The sequence below is a fragment of the Hypanus sabinus genome, chromosome 32 (genome assembly GCF_030144855.1).
Source record: "Hypanus sabinus isolate sHypSab1 chromosome 32, sHypSab1.hap1, whole genome shotgun sequence".
Classification (NCBI taxonomy): domain Eukaryota; kingdom Metazoa; phylum Chordata; class Chondrichthyes; order Myliobatiformes; family Dasyatidae; genus Hypanus; species Hypanus sabinus.
Window position 1 is genome coordinate 4,791,978 of NC_082737.1, and position 16,779 is coordinate 4,808,756.

At 37.3% G+C, this 16,779-nt stretch overlaps 1 long non-coding RNA gene across 1 annotated transcript in view; it reads left to right on the forward strand.

Annotated features, from left to right (window-relative positions):
• Positions 1-276: 276 nt before the first annotated feature.
• LOC132384416 (uncharacterized) overlaps positions 277-16,779 on the forward strand; it is a 78,511-nt gene continuing 62,008 nt past the window's right edge. Inside the window, exons 1-2 of the long non-coding RNA XR_009508884.1 lie at positions 277-408; positions 1,694-1,856. This is a non-coding gene — a long non-coding RNA (uncharacterized LOC132384416). The remainder of the gene's footprint in view (positions 409-1,693; positions 1,857-16,779) is intronic.

Below are 16,779 nucleotides of genomic sequence, written 5' to 3' on the forward strand. Positions count from 1 at the left end.
TCAAACAAAGGTCACCTCCGTTTCACCGTAGAAAGCGATTCTCCTCAATCTTTAACTTCCAACTTTGAATCTTCACTCTCCTCTAATTGCGAAATAACAGAATCATAAAGAACCTGCTGGCAATGACCTTTTAAACTTTAGGCATTAAATAAAAACTTCATCCTTCAACTAAACTGCGTCATCACTTCAAACACGCAGTGGCATGAAGTCAACTTGGCAAATCCAGCCACGAACTGCCCCTCCTCACAGGGTGGGGTCTACCTTTTATAACCTGTAAAAAAAAACCTGTCACATGAACTCTACTGGCGGGAAAATGACGTCATTCCACCATCACAAGACCATCACCTCAAGTCCAGTACAGCTTCAACCCCCGTCACATGACAAGGGCTCCACTGTCATGTGTCACGAGTACGTAACAGTATGCTAATGAAGTTAGAGAAGATACATTCAGCAGTATCTCCTAATATGCGCAATTGAACATAAGCGTTTCCAATCGTAAAGAAACATATTGATACCTCCTTTGTAAATGCTATTGGTAGGTTCTTGAATTCAGCAGCCATTAGAATAAGTGATGGCTGTGAGTAGTAGTGATGCAGTTGCTGTTCACTTCCAATACCACCTGGGTAGTTATGTAGACATACATAACAGAAAATGCTTTGCATTGAAAGTTATGCCCACAGTTGAACAGAGAGTAGATTTGAATTTTTAGTGATACTTCTAACTGCTAACACTTTGTAATTTATTTATTTTACTTATCATATGATTTAGAGTTGTCTGCAACCAATTGTATTAGTATGCTCATAAAGTTAGAGAAGTTATATTCAGCAGTACCTGCTAATATACGCAATTGAACAGAAGCGTTTTGAATCCTAAAGGAACATATTGATAGCTCCATTGCAAATGCTATGTGTTAGGTTCTTGAATTCAGCTTACATTAGAGAAATCAGTATGAGGATGCTGAAGAAGGAAGAGACGTTACTTTCAGCAGTATCTCCTAATATACACAATTAAACATAAGCGTATCCAATCCTAAAGAAATATATTGATAGCTCCATTGTAAATGCTATGTGGTAATCGATGGCTGTGAGTAGTAGAGATGCAGTTTGAGTTCACATTCAATGCCACCTGGGTTGTTATGTAGACATACATAACACAAAAGGCTTTGCATAGAAAGTTACGCTTCCAGTTGAATCGAGTGTAGATTTGAATTTTTAGTGAAACTGCTATCTGCTAACACGTTGTAATCCATTTAATTTTACTTATCATATGATTCAGAGTTGTCTGCAACAGTGGAGCCCTTGTCATGTGACTGGGGATGAAGCTGTACTGGACTTGAGGTGATGGTCTTGTGATGGTGGTGATGTCATTTTCCCGCCAGTAGAGATCACGTGACGGGTTTTTTTTTACAGGTTATAAAAGGTAGACCCCACCCTGTGAGGAGGGGCAGTTCGTGGCTGGATTTGCCAGGTTGACTTCATGCCACTGCGTGTTTTAAGAGATGACGCAGTTTAGTTGAAGGATGAAGTTTTTATTTAATGCCTAAAGTTTAAAAGGTCATTGCCAAGTTCGCAATTAGAGGAGAAGTTGGAAGTTAAAGGTCGAGGAGAATCGCTTTCTACGGTGAAACGGGGGCGACCTTTGTTTGATCCTTATTTGGAAGGATTTCGTTGACTATCTTTGTGTTAATCCCTAGGTTTATCCAGAAAGGATTGAAGGTAGTGGAGAAGGAAAGGTCAGTGCCTTTAAGCCGTTCTGTTTCGTGAATTCTTCGTGGGAGTTCGACGTCGGGGATCGAAGCAAGCGACGTGAAAGAGAATTTAAATCGTCTTATTAAATCGTCTCCTTTTAAATGAACTGTGAGCATATCGAACTTTTGGCAATACCACTTTAAAGAACTGTTTTGGAATATCACTTTACGAACGGTTTGGGCTGCCGCTCAGCAGCTGTTTCCGGTTACGGTAGTGTTTGTTTACTTTCGGGGGGTTTGTTTTCTGTGTTTAATGAACGTGTTGTTTCTTATAAGAAACCCTTGCCGAACTCATATTTATTGTTGCCTGAATACGTAACATTAAATATGGGGGCTGCGTCTGGATTGAATCCTTTGAGTTTGAATGCTTGCTGACTTTTAAATCGGTGTTTTGGACACGGGGATTACTCGGTTCTTTTGTTTGGCTTGTTGTGGTATTCGGCAGCAATGAATATTGATGAGTTTCTGGCTTCGCCAGCTGCGGAGGTGTTGGCGAAGGCGAAAAAAACTGAGGTGTTTGAGATAGCTAGTAGATTGCGACTTAAAGGTATTTTGCAGACTACTTCTGTGATACAGCGAAAAATCGCGTCACACTATGTGGATTCGGGTGTTTTTGATGAATCGATTTTAGAGTCGTTTCCAATAAGTAATCTGGAGATGCAGTTGCAAATCGAACAAATGAAATTGGAGAGGTGTAAATTGGAGGCGGAACAAAAGCAGAGAGAATTTGCATATGCAACGGAGGAATTAAGGACTGGAAATCAGTCTTCTGGTTCTAAAAAAACGTTTGTTGCTAGTCAAGAAATTAAATTGGTCCCTCCATTTAGTGAAACAGAAGTGGAAAGGTATTTTCAACATTTTGGAACTATTGCTCGGATGTCAGAGTGGCCGAAAGAGAAATGGTCAGTGTTGCTACTGAGTGTAATTAAAGGCAAAGCACAACAAGTTTACACAACTTTAACAGCTGCGCAAGCACTTGATTATGATATTGTAAAGAGGCATATCTTAGACGCATATGTTAGTCCCAGAAGCATATAGGGAAAGATTCAGAAGTTTGAAAAAGTCTGTGGAAATAACTTATGTGGAATTTGCCTGTGATAAAGCTATGTGTTTTGAGAGATGGGTTTCTTCTAAAAATGTAAATGGGGACTATGATACATTGAGAGAGCTGATTTTAATGGAGGAATTTAAAAGAAGCATTCCTGTTGAAGTAAGGACCTACTTCAATGAGAAGGATACTGATGAATTGCAGAACTGTGCTAGATTAGCTGATGAGTATGTTTTGATCCATAAGAACAAATTTCCTCAGGGCAGAATTTTTAAGAGGAAAAATAACACGGAGACTCCAGGTAATTTTGAAATTAAATCGGAGGTTAATGAGAAAGTTGATGAGGAAGGAAAGCCTGTGAAGGAAAGATAGTTTGGTCTTACTTGTAACTATTGTAAGAAGCCTGGCCATGTAATAGCTAACTGTTTCAAATTGAAAAAGAAAGAGAAGGGAAGCAGTTCCAGATGCTTGTGTGCAACATACTGAAGCACCTGTAAAGTTACAGGGTTTGATAAACACAAATGAGGCTTTGTTAGAGTCTGACCAAGTTAGAAAGGGATATGATCATTTTGTAACTGAAGGGTTTGTATCCTTGAAGGAAGGATGTACTCTGGTGCCAATAAAAATCCTTAGGGATACTGGTGCTTCTCAATCATTGATGTTAGACAGTGTGTTGAAGTTTAATGAAGAGTCTGATACTGGTGAGGTAAATTACATAAGAGGTGTTGGAAGTGATTTTATGCCTGTACATTTACATAAAGTAAACTTAAAGTCGGGGTTAGTTACTGGATTTGTTAAAGTAGGATTACAGCATAGCTTACCTGTGAAGGGTATTTCTTTATTGTCAGGTAATGACTTGGCAGGTGGACAAGTTTTTCCTGAAGTGCATTTGACAATGGGGTCAGAGGAACCAGAGTTGAATTCTAACACAGATTCTTCCTGTGTTGTGACTAGAGCTATGGCTAAAAAGATTGATGCGCAGAATGAGGTTGTTATTCAGGACTGTTCGACTCAGGATTCGAGTTTTGAGGATGTGTCAGAGACTTTCTTATCTTCGTTGTTTGAAGAAGATTCTGGGAGTAAGTCTGACTATAAAGATTTATCTTTGTCTCGGAAGGAGATGATAGAAGAGCAGAATAGAGACTCTGAGATTACAAAATTAAAAGTGCAGGTTTTACTAGATAGTGAAATTGATAAGGTGCCAGTAGGATATTACTTGGAAAAAGGGGTGTTGATGAGGAAGCGGAGATCGCCTACAACTCCTGCAAGTGAGGATTGGAATGTTGTTTACCAGGTAGTTGTTCCAAAAGCTTATCGAAATGAGATTTTGACTTTAGCTCATAGTGTGCCTTTAGGTGGACATCAAGGGGTAAGGAAAGCTGTGGACAAGATTTTAAAACATTTTTACTGGCCTGGTCTAAGAAAAGATGTGGCGATGTTTTGTAAAACGTGCCATACTTGTCAAACTGAGGGTAAACCAAATCAGGTTACACCAGTAGCTCCATTACAACCTATCCCAGCATTTGGTGAACCATTTCCTAAAGTTATTGTAGATTGTGTTGGTCTATTGCATGATATACACAATTGAACATCAGTGTTTCAAATCCTAAAGTAACATATTGATAGCTCCATTTTAAATGCTATGTGGGAGGTTCTTGAATTCAGCTTACATTATAATCCATGGCTGAGAGTAGTAGTGATGCAGTTTCAGTTCACTTCCAACGCCACCTGGGTAGGTATGCAGACAAACATAACACAAAATCCTTTGCATTGAAAGTAATGCCCTCAGTTGAGCAAGTGTAGATTTGAATTTTTAGTGAAATTGCTAAATGCTAACACATTGTAATACATTTAGTTTTCCTTATCATATGATTTAGAGTTGACTTCAACCAATTGTTTGAGTATGCTCATAAAGTTAGAGAAGCTACATACAGCTGTATCTCCTAATATACCCAATTGAACATAAGCGTTTCCAATCCTTTAGAAATATATTGGTAGCTCCATGGCAAATGCTATGAGGCAGGTTCTACAATTCAGCTTAAATTAGAATAATGGATGGGTGTGAGTCGTAGTGATGTAGTTTCAATTTACTTCCAATGCCACCTGGGTAGTTATGTAGATATACGTAACAATAAAGGCTTTGCATAGAAAGTTATGCTTCCATTTGAATAGAATGCAGATCAGAATTTTTATTAAAACTGCTATCTGCAAACAGGTTGTAATCCTTTTAATTTTACTTATCATATGATGTAGAGTTGTCTGGAACCAATTGTATGAGTATGCTCATGAAGTTAGATAAGTTTCATACAGCTGTATCTCCTAATATACACAATTGAACATAAGCATTTCCAATCCTTAAGAAACATATTGATAGCTCCATTGTAAATGCTATGTGGTAGGTTCTTCACTTCAGCTTACATTAGCGTAATCCATGGCTGAGAGTAGTAGTGAAGCAGTTTCAGTTCATTTGCAATGCCACCTGGGTAGCTATGCAGACATACCAAACACAAAAGGCTTTGCATAGAAAGATATGCTTCCAGTTGAATAGTGTAGATTTGAATTTTTAATGAAACTGCTATCAGCAAACACGTTGTAATCATTTAATTTTACTTATCATATGATTTAGAATTGTCTGCAACCAATCGTATTAGTATGCTAATAAAGTTAGAGAAGTTACATTAAGCAGTATCTCCTAATATGCGCAATTGAACATAAGCGTTTCCAATCCTAAAGTAACATATTGATAGCTCCATTGTAAATGCTATGTGGTAGGTTCTTGAATTCAGTTGCCATTAGTGTAATTGATGGCTGAGAGTAGTAGAAATGCAGTCTTAGTTCACTTCCAACGCCACCTGGATAGTTATGTAGACATACATAACACAAAAGACGTTGCATAGAAAGTTATGCTTCCAGTTGAATAGTTTAGATTTGGTTTTAGTGAAACTGCTCTCTGCTAACACTTTGTAATCCATTTAACTTTACTTATCATATGATTTAGAGTTGTCTGCAACCAATTTTATTAGTATGCTCATAAAGTTAGAGAATTTTATTTCAGCTGTATCTCCTAATATAGACAATGGAACATAAGCGTTTCTAATCCTATAGAAACATATTGATAGCTCCATTGTAAATGCTACGTGGTAGGTTCAATTCAGCTTACATTAGAGTAATCCATGGCTGTGAGTAGTAGTGATGCAGTTTCAGTTCACTTCCAATGCCACCTGCGTAATTATGACATACATAGAAAATATCGCACTGAAAGTTAGGCCCACAGTTGAACAGACTGTAGATTTGAATTTTCAGTGAAACAGCTAATTGCTAACATTATGTAATCCATTTAATTTATAATATGAATTAGAGTTGCCTGCAACCAATTGCATGAGTATGCTCATAAAGTTAGAGAAGATACATTCAACAGTATCTCCTAATGTGCACAATTCAACATAAGCGTTTCCAATCCTTTAGAAATATATTGATAGCTCTATGGCAAATGCTATGAGGCAGGTTCTACAATTCAGCTTAAATTAGAATAATGGATGGGTGTGAGTCGTAGTTTCAATTTACTTCCAATGCCACCTGGGAGGTTATGTAGTTATACATAACACTAAAGGCTTTGCATAGAAAGTTATGCTTCCATTTGAATAGAATGCAGATCTGAATTTTTATTAAAACTGCTATCTGCAAACGTTGTAATCCTTTTAATTTTACTGATCATAACATTTAGAGTTGTCTGCAGCCAATTGTATGAGTATGCTCATAATGTTAGAGAAGTTACATTCAGCTGTATCTACTACTGTACACAATTGAACATAAGCATTTCCAATCCTTAAGAAACATATTGATAGCTCCATTGTAAATGCTATGTGGTAGGTTCTTGAATTCAGCTGCCATTAGAGTAACACCAAGGCTGAGAGTAGTAGTGTTGCAGTATCAGGTCACTTCCAACGCCGCCTGGGTAGTAATGCAGACATACATAACACAAAAGGCTTTGCACAGAAAGTTATGCTTCCAGTTGAATAGAGTGTAGATTTGAGGTTTTACTGAAACTGCTCTCATCTATCACGTTGTAATCCACTTAATTTTACTTATCATATGATTTAGAATTGTCTGCAACCAATTGTATGAGGATGCACATAAAGTTAGTGAAGTTACATTCGGCAGTATCTCCTAATATGCACAATTGAACATAAGCATTTCCAATCCTAAAGAAATATATTGATAGCTCTATTCTAAATGCTGTGTGGTAGGTTCTTGAATTCAGCTGCCATTAGAGTAATCAATGGCTGTGAATAGTAGAGATGTGGTATGTTCACTTCCAATCCCACCTGGGTAGTTATGTAGACATACAAAACTCAAAATGTGCATTGAAAGTTATGCCCACAGTTGAACAGTGTAGATTTGAATTCTTAGTGAAACTGCTAACTGCTACCTCGTTGTAATCCATTTAATTGTACATCATATGATTTACAGTTGTCTGCAACCAATTGTATGAGTATGTACATAAAGTTGGAGAAGTTACATTCAGCAGTATCTCCTAATATGCGCAATTGAACATTAGTGATTCCAATCCCAAAGGAACATATTGATAGTTCCATTGTAAATGCTATGTCGTAGGTTCTTGAATTCAGCTTACATTAGAGTAACCCATGTCTGAGAGTAGTAGTGATGCAGTTTCAGTTCACTTCCAACGCCACCTGGGTAGGTATGCAGACAAACATAACACAAAATGCTTTGCATTGAAAGTTATGCCCTCAGTTGAACAAGTGTAGATTTGAATTTTTAGTGAAATTGCTAACTGCTGACATGTTGTAATAGTTAGTTTTACTTATCATATGATTTTGAGTTGTCTGCAACCAATTGCATGAGTATGCTCATAAAGTTAGAGAAGATACATTCAACAGTATCTCCTAATGTGCACAATTCAACATAAGCGTTTCCAATCCTTTAGAAATATATTGATAGCTCTATGGCAAATGCTATGAGGCAGGTTCTACAATTCAGCTTAAATTAGAATAATGGATGGGTGTGAGTCGTAGTTTCAATTTACTTCCAATGCCACCTGGGAGGTTATGTAGTTATACATAACACTAAAGGCTTTGCATAGAAAGTTATGCTTCCATTTGAATAGAATGCAGATCTGAATTTTTATTAAAACTGCTATCTGCAAACAGGTTGTAATCCTTTTAATTTTACTTATCATATGATGTAGAGTTGTCTGGAACCTATTGTATGAGTATGCTCATGAAGTTAGATAAGTTTCATACAGCTGTATCTCCTAATATACACAATTGAACATAAGCATTTCCAATCCTTAAGAAACATATTGACAGCTCCATTGTAAATGCTATGTGGTAGGTTCTTGAATTCAGCGTACATTAGTAACACCAAGGCTGAGAGTAGTAGTGATGCAGTTTCAGGTCACTTCCAACGCCGCCTGGGTAGTAATGCAGACATACATAACACAAAAGGCTTTGCACAGAAAGTTATGCTTCCAGTTGAATAGAGTGTAGATTTGAAGTTTTAGTGAAACTGCTCTCATCTATCACGTTGTAATCCACTTAATTTTACTGATCATATGACTTACAGTTGTCTGCAACCAATTGTATGAGTATGCTCATAAAGTTAGAGAAGATACATTCAGCAGTATCTCCTACAATACACAATTGAACATAAGCGTTTCCAATCCTTTGGAAATATATTGATATCTCCATGGCCAATGCTATGAGGTAGGTTCTTGAATTCAGCTTCCATTAGAGTAATGGATGGCTGTGAGTCGTTGTGAAGCAGTTTCAGTTTACTTCCAACGTGATCAGGGTAGTTATGTAGACATACATAACACAAAATTCTTTGCATTGAAAGTTATGCCCACAATTGAACAGTGTGGATTTGAAGTTTTAGTGAAACTGCTAACTGCTACCTCGTTGTAATCCATTTAATTTTACTTATCATAAGAGTTATTGTCTGCAACCAAATAAAGTTAGAGAAGTTACGTTCAGCTGTATCTCCTAATATACACAATTAAACATAAGCGTATCCAATCCTAAAGAAATATATTGATAGCTCCATTGTAAATGCTATGTGGTAATCGATGGCTGTGAGTAGTAGAGATGCAGTTTCAGTTCACATTCAATGCCACCTGGGTTGTTATGTAGACATACATAACACAAAAGGCTTTGCATAGAAAGTTACGCTTCCAGTTGAATCGAGTGTAGATTTGAATTTTTAGTGAAACTGCTATCTGCTAACACGTTGTAATCCATTTAATTTTACTTATCATATGATTCAGAGTTGTCTGCAACAGTGGAGCCCTTGTCATGTGACTGGGGTTGAAGCTGTACTGGACTTGAGGTGATGGTCTTGTGATGGTGGTGACGTCATTTTCCCGCCAGTAGAAATCACGTGACGGGTTTTTTTTTACAGGTTATAAAAGGTAGAACCCACCCTGTGAGGAGGGGCAGTTCGTGGCTGGATTTGCCAGGTTGACTTCATGCCATTGCGTGTTTTAAGAGATGACGCAGTTTAGTTGAAGTTTTTATTTAATGCCTAAAGTTTAAAAGGTCACTGCCAAGTTCGCAATTAGAGGAGAAGTTGGAAGTTAAAGGTCGAGGAGAATCGCTTTCTACGGTGAAACGGGGGCGACCTTTGTTTGATCCTTATTTGGAAGGATTTCGTTGACTATCTTGGTGTTAATCCCTAGGTTTACCTAGAAAGGATTGAAGTTAGTGGAGAAGGAAAGGTCAGTGCCTTTAAGCCGTTCTGTTTCGTGAATTCTTCGTGGGAGTTCGACGTCGGGGATCGAAGCAAGCGACGTGAAAGAGAATTTAAATCGTCTCCTTTTAAATGAACTGTGAGCATATCGAACTTTTGGCAATACCACTTTAAAGAACTGTTTTGGAATATCACTTTACGAACGGTTTGGGCTGCCGCTCAGCAGCTGTTTCCGGTTACGGTAGTGTTTGTTTACTTTCGGGGGGTTTGTTTTCTGTGTTTAATGAACGTGTTGTTTGTTATAAGAAACCCTTGCCGAACTCATATTTATTGTTGCCTGAATACGTAACATTAAATATGGGGGCTGCGTCTGGTTTGAATCCTTTGAGTTTGAATGCTTGCTGACTTTTAAATCGGTGTTTTGGACACGGGGATTACTCGGTTCTTTTGTTTGGCTTGTTGTGGTATTCGGCAGCAATGAATATTGATGAGTTTCTGGCTTCGCCAGCTGCGGAGGTGTTGGCGAAGGCGAAAAAAACTGAGGTGTTTGAGATAGCTAGTAGATTGCGACTTAAAGGTATTTTGCAGACTACTTCTGTGTTACAGCGAAAAATCGCGTCACACTATGTGGATTCGGGTGTTTTTGATGAATCGATTTTAGAGTCGTTTCCGATAAGTAATCTGGAGATGCAGTTGCAAATCGAACAAATGAAATTCGAGAGGTGTAAATTGGAGGCGGAACAAAAGCAGAGAGAATTTGCATATGCAACGGAGGAATTAAGGACTGGAAATCAGTCTTCTGGTTCTAAAAAAACGTTTGTTGCTAGTCAAGAAATTAAATTGGTCCCTCCATTTAGTGAAACAGAAGTGGAAAGGTATTTTCAACATTTTGGAACTATTGCTCGGATGTCAGAGTGGCCGAAAGATAAATGGTCAGTGTTGCTACTGAGTGTAATTAAAGGCAAAGCACAACAAGTTTACACAACTTTAACAGCTGCGCAAGCACTTGATTATGATATTGTAAAGAGGCATATCTTAAACACATATGTTAGTCCCAGAAGCATATAGGGAAAGATTCAGAAGTTTGAAAAAGTCTGTGGAAATAACTTATGTGGAATTTCCCTGTGATAAAGCTATGTGTTTTGAGAGATGGGTTTCTTCTAAAAATGTAAATGGGGACTATGATACATTGAGAGAGCTGATTTTAATGGAGGAATTTAAAAGAAGCATTCCTGTTGAAGTAAGGACCTACTTAAATGAGAAGGATACTGATGAATTGCAGGACTGTGCTAGATTAGCTGATGAGTATGTTTTGATCCATAAGAGCAAATTTCTTCAGGGCAGAATTTTTAAGAGGAAAAATAACACGGAGACTCCAGGTAAATTTGAAATTAAATCGGAGGTTAATGAGAAAGTTGATGAGAAAGGAAAGCCTGTGAAGGAAAGATAGTTTGGTCTTTCTTGTAACTATTGTAAGAAGCCTGGCCATGTAATAGCTAACTGTTTCAAATTGAAAAAGAAAGAGAAGGGAAGCAGTTCCAGATGCTTGTGTGCAACATACTGAAGCACCTGTAAAGTTACAGGGTTTGATAAACACAAATGAGGCTTTGTTAGAGTCTGACCAAGTTAGAAAGGGATATGATCATTTTGTAACTGAAGGGTTTGTATCCTTGAAGGAAGGATCTACTCTGGTGCCAATAAAAATCCTTAGGGATACTGGTGCTTCTGAATCATTGATGTTAGACAGTGTGTTGAAGTTTAATGAAGAGTCTGATACTGGTGAGGTAAATTACATAAGAGGTGTTGGAAGTGATTTTATGCCTGTACATTTACATAAAGTAAATTTCAAGTCGGGGTTAGTTACTGGATTTGTTAAAGTAGGATGACAGCATAGCTTACCTGTGAAGGGTATTTCTTTATTGTTAGGTAATGACTTGGCAGGTGGACAAGTTTTTCCTGAAGTGCATTTGACAATGGGGTCAGAGGAACCAGAGTTGAATTCTAACACAGATTCTTCCTGTGTTGTGACTAGAGCTATGGCTAAAAATATTGATGCGCAGAATGAGGTTGTTATTCAGGACTGTTCGACTCAGGATTCGAGTTTTGAGGATGTGTCAGAGACTTTCTTATCTTTGTTGTTTGAACAAGATTCTGGGAGTAAGTCTGACTATAAAGATTTATCTTTGTCTCAGAAGGAGATGATAGCAGAGCAGAATAGAGACTCTGAGATTACAAAATTAAAAGAGCAGGTTTTACTAGATAGTGAAATTGATAAGGTGCCAGTAGGATATTACTTGGAAAAAGGGGTGTTGATGAGGAAGCGGAGATCGCCTACAATTCCTGCAAGTGAGGATTGGAATGTTGTTTACCAGGTAGTTGTTCCAAAATCTTATCGAAATGAGATTTTGACTTTAGCTCATAGTGTGCCTTTAGGTGGACATCAAGGGGTAAGGAAAGCTGTGGACAAGATTTTAAAACATTTTTACTGGCCTGGTCTAAGAAAAGATGTGGCGATGTTTTGTAAAACGTGCCATACTTGTCAAATTGTGGGTAAACCAAATCAGGTTACACCAGTAGCTCCATTACAACCTATCCCAGCATTTGGTGAACCATTTTCTAAAGTTATTGTAGATTGTGTTGGTCTATTACATGATATACACAATTGAACATCAGCGTTTCGAATCCTAAAGTAACATATTGATAGCTCCATTTTAAATGCTATGTGGTAGGTTCTTGAATTCAGCTAGCATTAGAGTAATCCATGGCTGAGAGTAGTAGCGATGCAGTTTCAGTTCAATTCCAATGCCACCTGAGTAGTTATGTAGACATAGATAACACAAAAGGCTTTGCATAGAAAGTTATGCTTCCAGTTAAATAGAGTGTAGATTTGAATTTTTAGTGAAACTGCTAACTGCTACCTCGTAATGCATTTAATTTTACTTATCATATGATTTAGATTTGTCCGCAACCAATTGTATGAGTATGCTCATAAAGTTAGAGAAGTTATATTCAGCAGTACCTGCTAATATACGCAATTGAACAGAAGCGTTTTGAATCCTAAAGGAACATATTGATAGCTCCATTGCAAATGCTATGTGTTAGGTTCTTGAATTCAGCTTACATTAGGGAAATGGGTATGAGTATGCTGAAGAAGGAAGAGACGTTACTTTCAGCAGTATCTCCTAATATACACAATTGAACATAAGCGTATCCAATCCTAAAGAAATATATTGATAGCTCCATTGTAAATGCTATGTGGTAATCGATGGCTGTGAGTAGTAGAGATGCAGTTTCAGTTCACATTCAATGCCACCTGGGTGTTGTTATGTAGACATACATAACACAAAAGGCTTTGCATAGAAAGTTACGCTTCCAGTTGAATCGAGTGTAGATTTGAATTTTTAGTGAAACTGCTATCTGCTAACACGTTGTAATCCATTTAATTTTACTTATCATATGATTTAGATTTGTCTGCAAAAAATTGTATATGCTCATAATGTTAGAGAAGTTACATTCAGCAGTATCTCCTACTCGACACAATTGAACGTAAGCATTTCCAATCCTAAAAAAATATATTGAGAGCTCCATTGTAAATGCTTTGTGCAGGTTCTTGAATTCAGCTGCCATTAGAGTAATCGATGGCTGTGAGTAGTAGAGATGCAGTTTCAGTTCACTTCCAATGCCACCGGGGTAGTTATGTAGACATACATAGCCCAAATGCCTTACATTGAAAGTTATGCCCACATTTGAACAGTGTAGATTTGAATTTTTACTGAAACTGCTAACTGCTTCCTCATTGTAATCCATTTAATTGTACTTATCATATGAATTAGAGTAGTCTGCAAACAATTGTATGAGTATGCTCTTGAACTTAGAGAAGATACATTCAGCTGTATCTCCTAATATACACCATTGAACATCATCTTTTCCAATCTTAAAGAAACATATTCATAGCACCATTGTAAATGCTATGTGGCAGGTTCTTGAATTCAGCTTACACCAGAGTAATCGATGGCTGAGAGTAGTGGTGATGCAGTTTCTGTTCATTTCCAAAGCCACCTGGGTAGGTATGTAGACATACATAACATAAAAGTCGTTGCATAGAAAGTTATGCCAGTTGAATAGAGTGTAGATTTGAGGTTTTAGTGAAACTGCTCTCTGCTAACACATTGTAATCCATTTAATTTTACTTATCATATGATTTAGAGATGTCTGCAACCAATTATATGAGTATGCACATAAAGTTAGAGAAGTTAAATTCGGAAGTATCTCCTAATATGCGCAATTGAACAGAAGTGTTTCCAATCCTAAAGAAATACATTGCTAGCTCTATTGTAAATGCTGTGTGGTAGGTTCTTGAACTCAGCTGCCATTAGAGTAATCGATGGCTGTGAGTAGTAGAGATGCAGTTTGAGTTCACATCCAACGCCACCTGGGTAGTTATGTAGACATACAAAACACAAAATCCTTTCCATTGAAAGATATGTCCACAGTTGAACAGTGAAGATTTGAATTGTTAGTGAAACTGCTAACTGCTACCCCGTTGTAATCCATTTAATTGTACTTATCATATGATTTAGAATTGTCTGCAACCAATTGTATGAGGATGCACATAAAGTTAGATTAGATACATTTGGCAGTATCTCCTGATACACAATTGAACATAAGCGTTTCCAATCCTATAGAAACATATTGAGAGCTCCATTGTAAATGCTAAGTGGTAGGTTCTTGAATTCAGCTGCCATTAGAGTAATCGATGGCTGTGAGTAGTAGAGATGCAGTTTCAGTCCGCTTCCAATGCCACCTGCGTACCTATGTAGACATAGATAACACAAAAGTCGTTGCATTGAAAGTTATGCCCTCAGTTGAACAGTGTAGATTTGAATTTCTGGTGAAACTGCTCACTGCAACCTCGTTGCAATCCATTTAATTTTACTTATCATAACATTTAGAGTTGTCTGCAGCCAATTGTATGAGTATGCTCATAAAGTTAGAGAAGTTACATTCAGCTGTATCTCCTACTGTACACAATTGAACATAAGCATTTCCAATCCTTAAGAAACATATTGATAGCTCCATTGTAAATGCTATGTGGTAGGTTCTTGAATTCAGCGTACATTAGAGTAACACCAAGGCTGAGAGTAGTAGTGTTGCAGTTTCAGGTCACTTCCAACACCGCCTGGGTAGTAATGCAGACATACATAACACAAAAGGCTCTGCACAGAAAGTTATGCTTCCAGTTGAATAGAGTGTAGATTTGAAGTTTTAGTGAAACTGCTCTCATCTATCACGTTGTAATCCTCTTAATTCTACTTATCATATGATTTAGAGTTGTCTGCAACCAATTGTATGAATATTCTCATAAAGTTAGTGAAGTTTATTTCAGCTGAATCTCCTAATATACACAATAAGCGTTCCAATCCTATAGAAACATATTGATAGCGCCATTGTAAATGTTATGTGGTAGGTTCAATTCAGCTTACATTAGAGTAATCCATGGCTGTGAGTAGTAGTGAAGCAGTTTCAGTTCACTTCCAACGCCACCTGGGTAATTATGAGGACATATATAACACAAAATACCTTGCATTGAATGTTTGGCCCACAGTTGAACAGAGAGAAGATTTGAATTTTCAGTGAAACTGCTAACTAACACTTTGTAATCTATTTAATTTACTTATCATATGACTTAGAGTTATCTGCAACCAATTGTATGAGTATGCTCATAAAGTTAGAGAAGTTACATTCAGCAGTATCTCCTAATATACACAATGGAACATAAGCATTTCCAATCCTATAGAAACATACAGATAGCTCCATTGTAAATGCTGTGTGGTAGGTTCAATTCAGCTTCCATTAGAGTAATCCATGGCTATGAGTAGTAGTGATGCAGTCTCAGTTCACTTCCAACACCATCTGGGTAGTTATGTAGACATACTTAACAGAAAAGGCTTTGCATTGAAAGATATGCCCGCAGTTGAACAGTGTAGATTTGAATCTTTAGTGAAACTGTTAACTGCTAACACGTTGTAATCCATTTAATTTTACTTATCACATGATTCAGAGTTGTCTGCAAGCAATTGTATGAGTATGCTCATAATGTTAGAGAAGTTACATTCAGGAGTATCTCCTAATATTCACAATTGAACATAAGCTTTTCCAATCCTAAATAAACATATTGATAGCTCCATTGTAAATGCTATGTGGTGTGTTCTTGAAATACGGTTACGTAAGAGTAATCGATGTCTGAGAGTAGTAGTGATGCAGTTTCAGGTCACTTCCAACCCCACCTGGGTAGTTATGTAGACATACAAAACTCAAAATGCTTTGCATTGAAAGTTATGCCCACAGCTGAACAGTGTAGATTTGAATCTTTAGTGAAACTGTTAACTGCTAACTCGTTGTAATCCATTTAATTGTACTTATCATATGAGTTAGAGTTGTCTGCAAACAATTGTATGAGTATGCTCATGAAGTTAGAGCAGTAACATTCAACATTATCTCCTAAGATGCGCTATTGATCAATAGCGATTACAATCCTAAAGGAACATATTGATAGCTCCATTATAAATGCTATGTGGGAGGTTCTTGAATTCAGCTTACATTATAATCCATGGCTGAGAGTAGTAGTGATGCAGTTTCAGTTCACTTCCAACGCCACCTGGGTAGGTATGCAGACAAACGTAACACAAAATGCTTTGCATCGAAAGTAATGCCCTCAGTTGAACAAGTGTAGATTTGAATCTTTAGTGAAACTGTTAACTGCTAACTCGTTGTAATCCATTTAATTGTACTTATCATATGAGTTAGAGTTGTCTGCAAACAATTGTATGAGTATGCTCATAAAGTTAGAGCAGTAACATTCAACATTGATCAATAGCGATTACAATCCTAAAGGAACACATTGATAGCTCCATTATAAATGCTATGTGGGAGGTTCTTGAATTCAGCTTACATTATAATCCATGGCTGAGAGTAGTAGTGATGCAGTTTCAGTTCACTTCCAACGCCACCTGGGTAGGTATGCAGACAAACATAACACAAAATGCTTTGCATCGAAAGTAATGCCCTCAGTTGAACAAGTGTAGATTTGAATTTTTAGTGAAATTGCTAAATGCTAACACATTGTAATACATTTAGTTTTCCTTATCATATGATTTAGAGTTGTCTTCAACCAATTGTTTGAGTATGCTCATAAAGTTAGAGAAGCTACATACAGCTGTATCTCCTAATATACCCAATTGAACATGAGCGTTTCCAATCCTTTAGAAATATATTG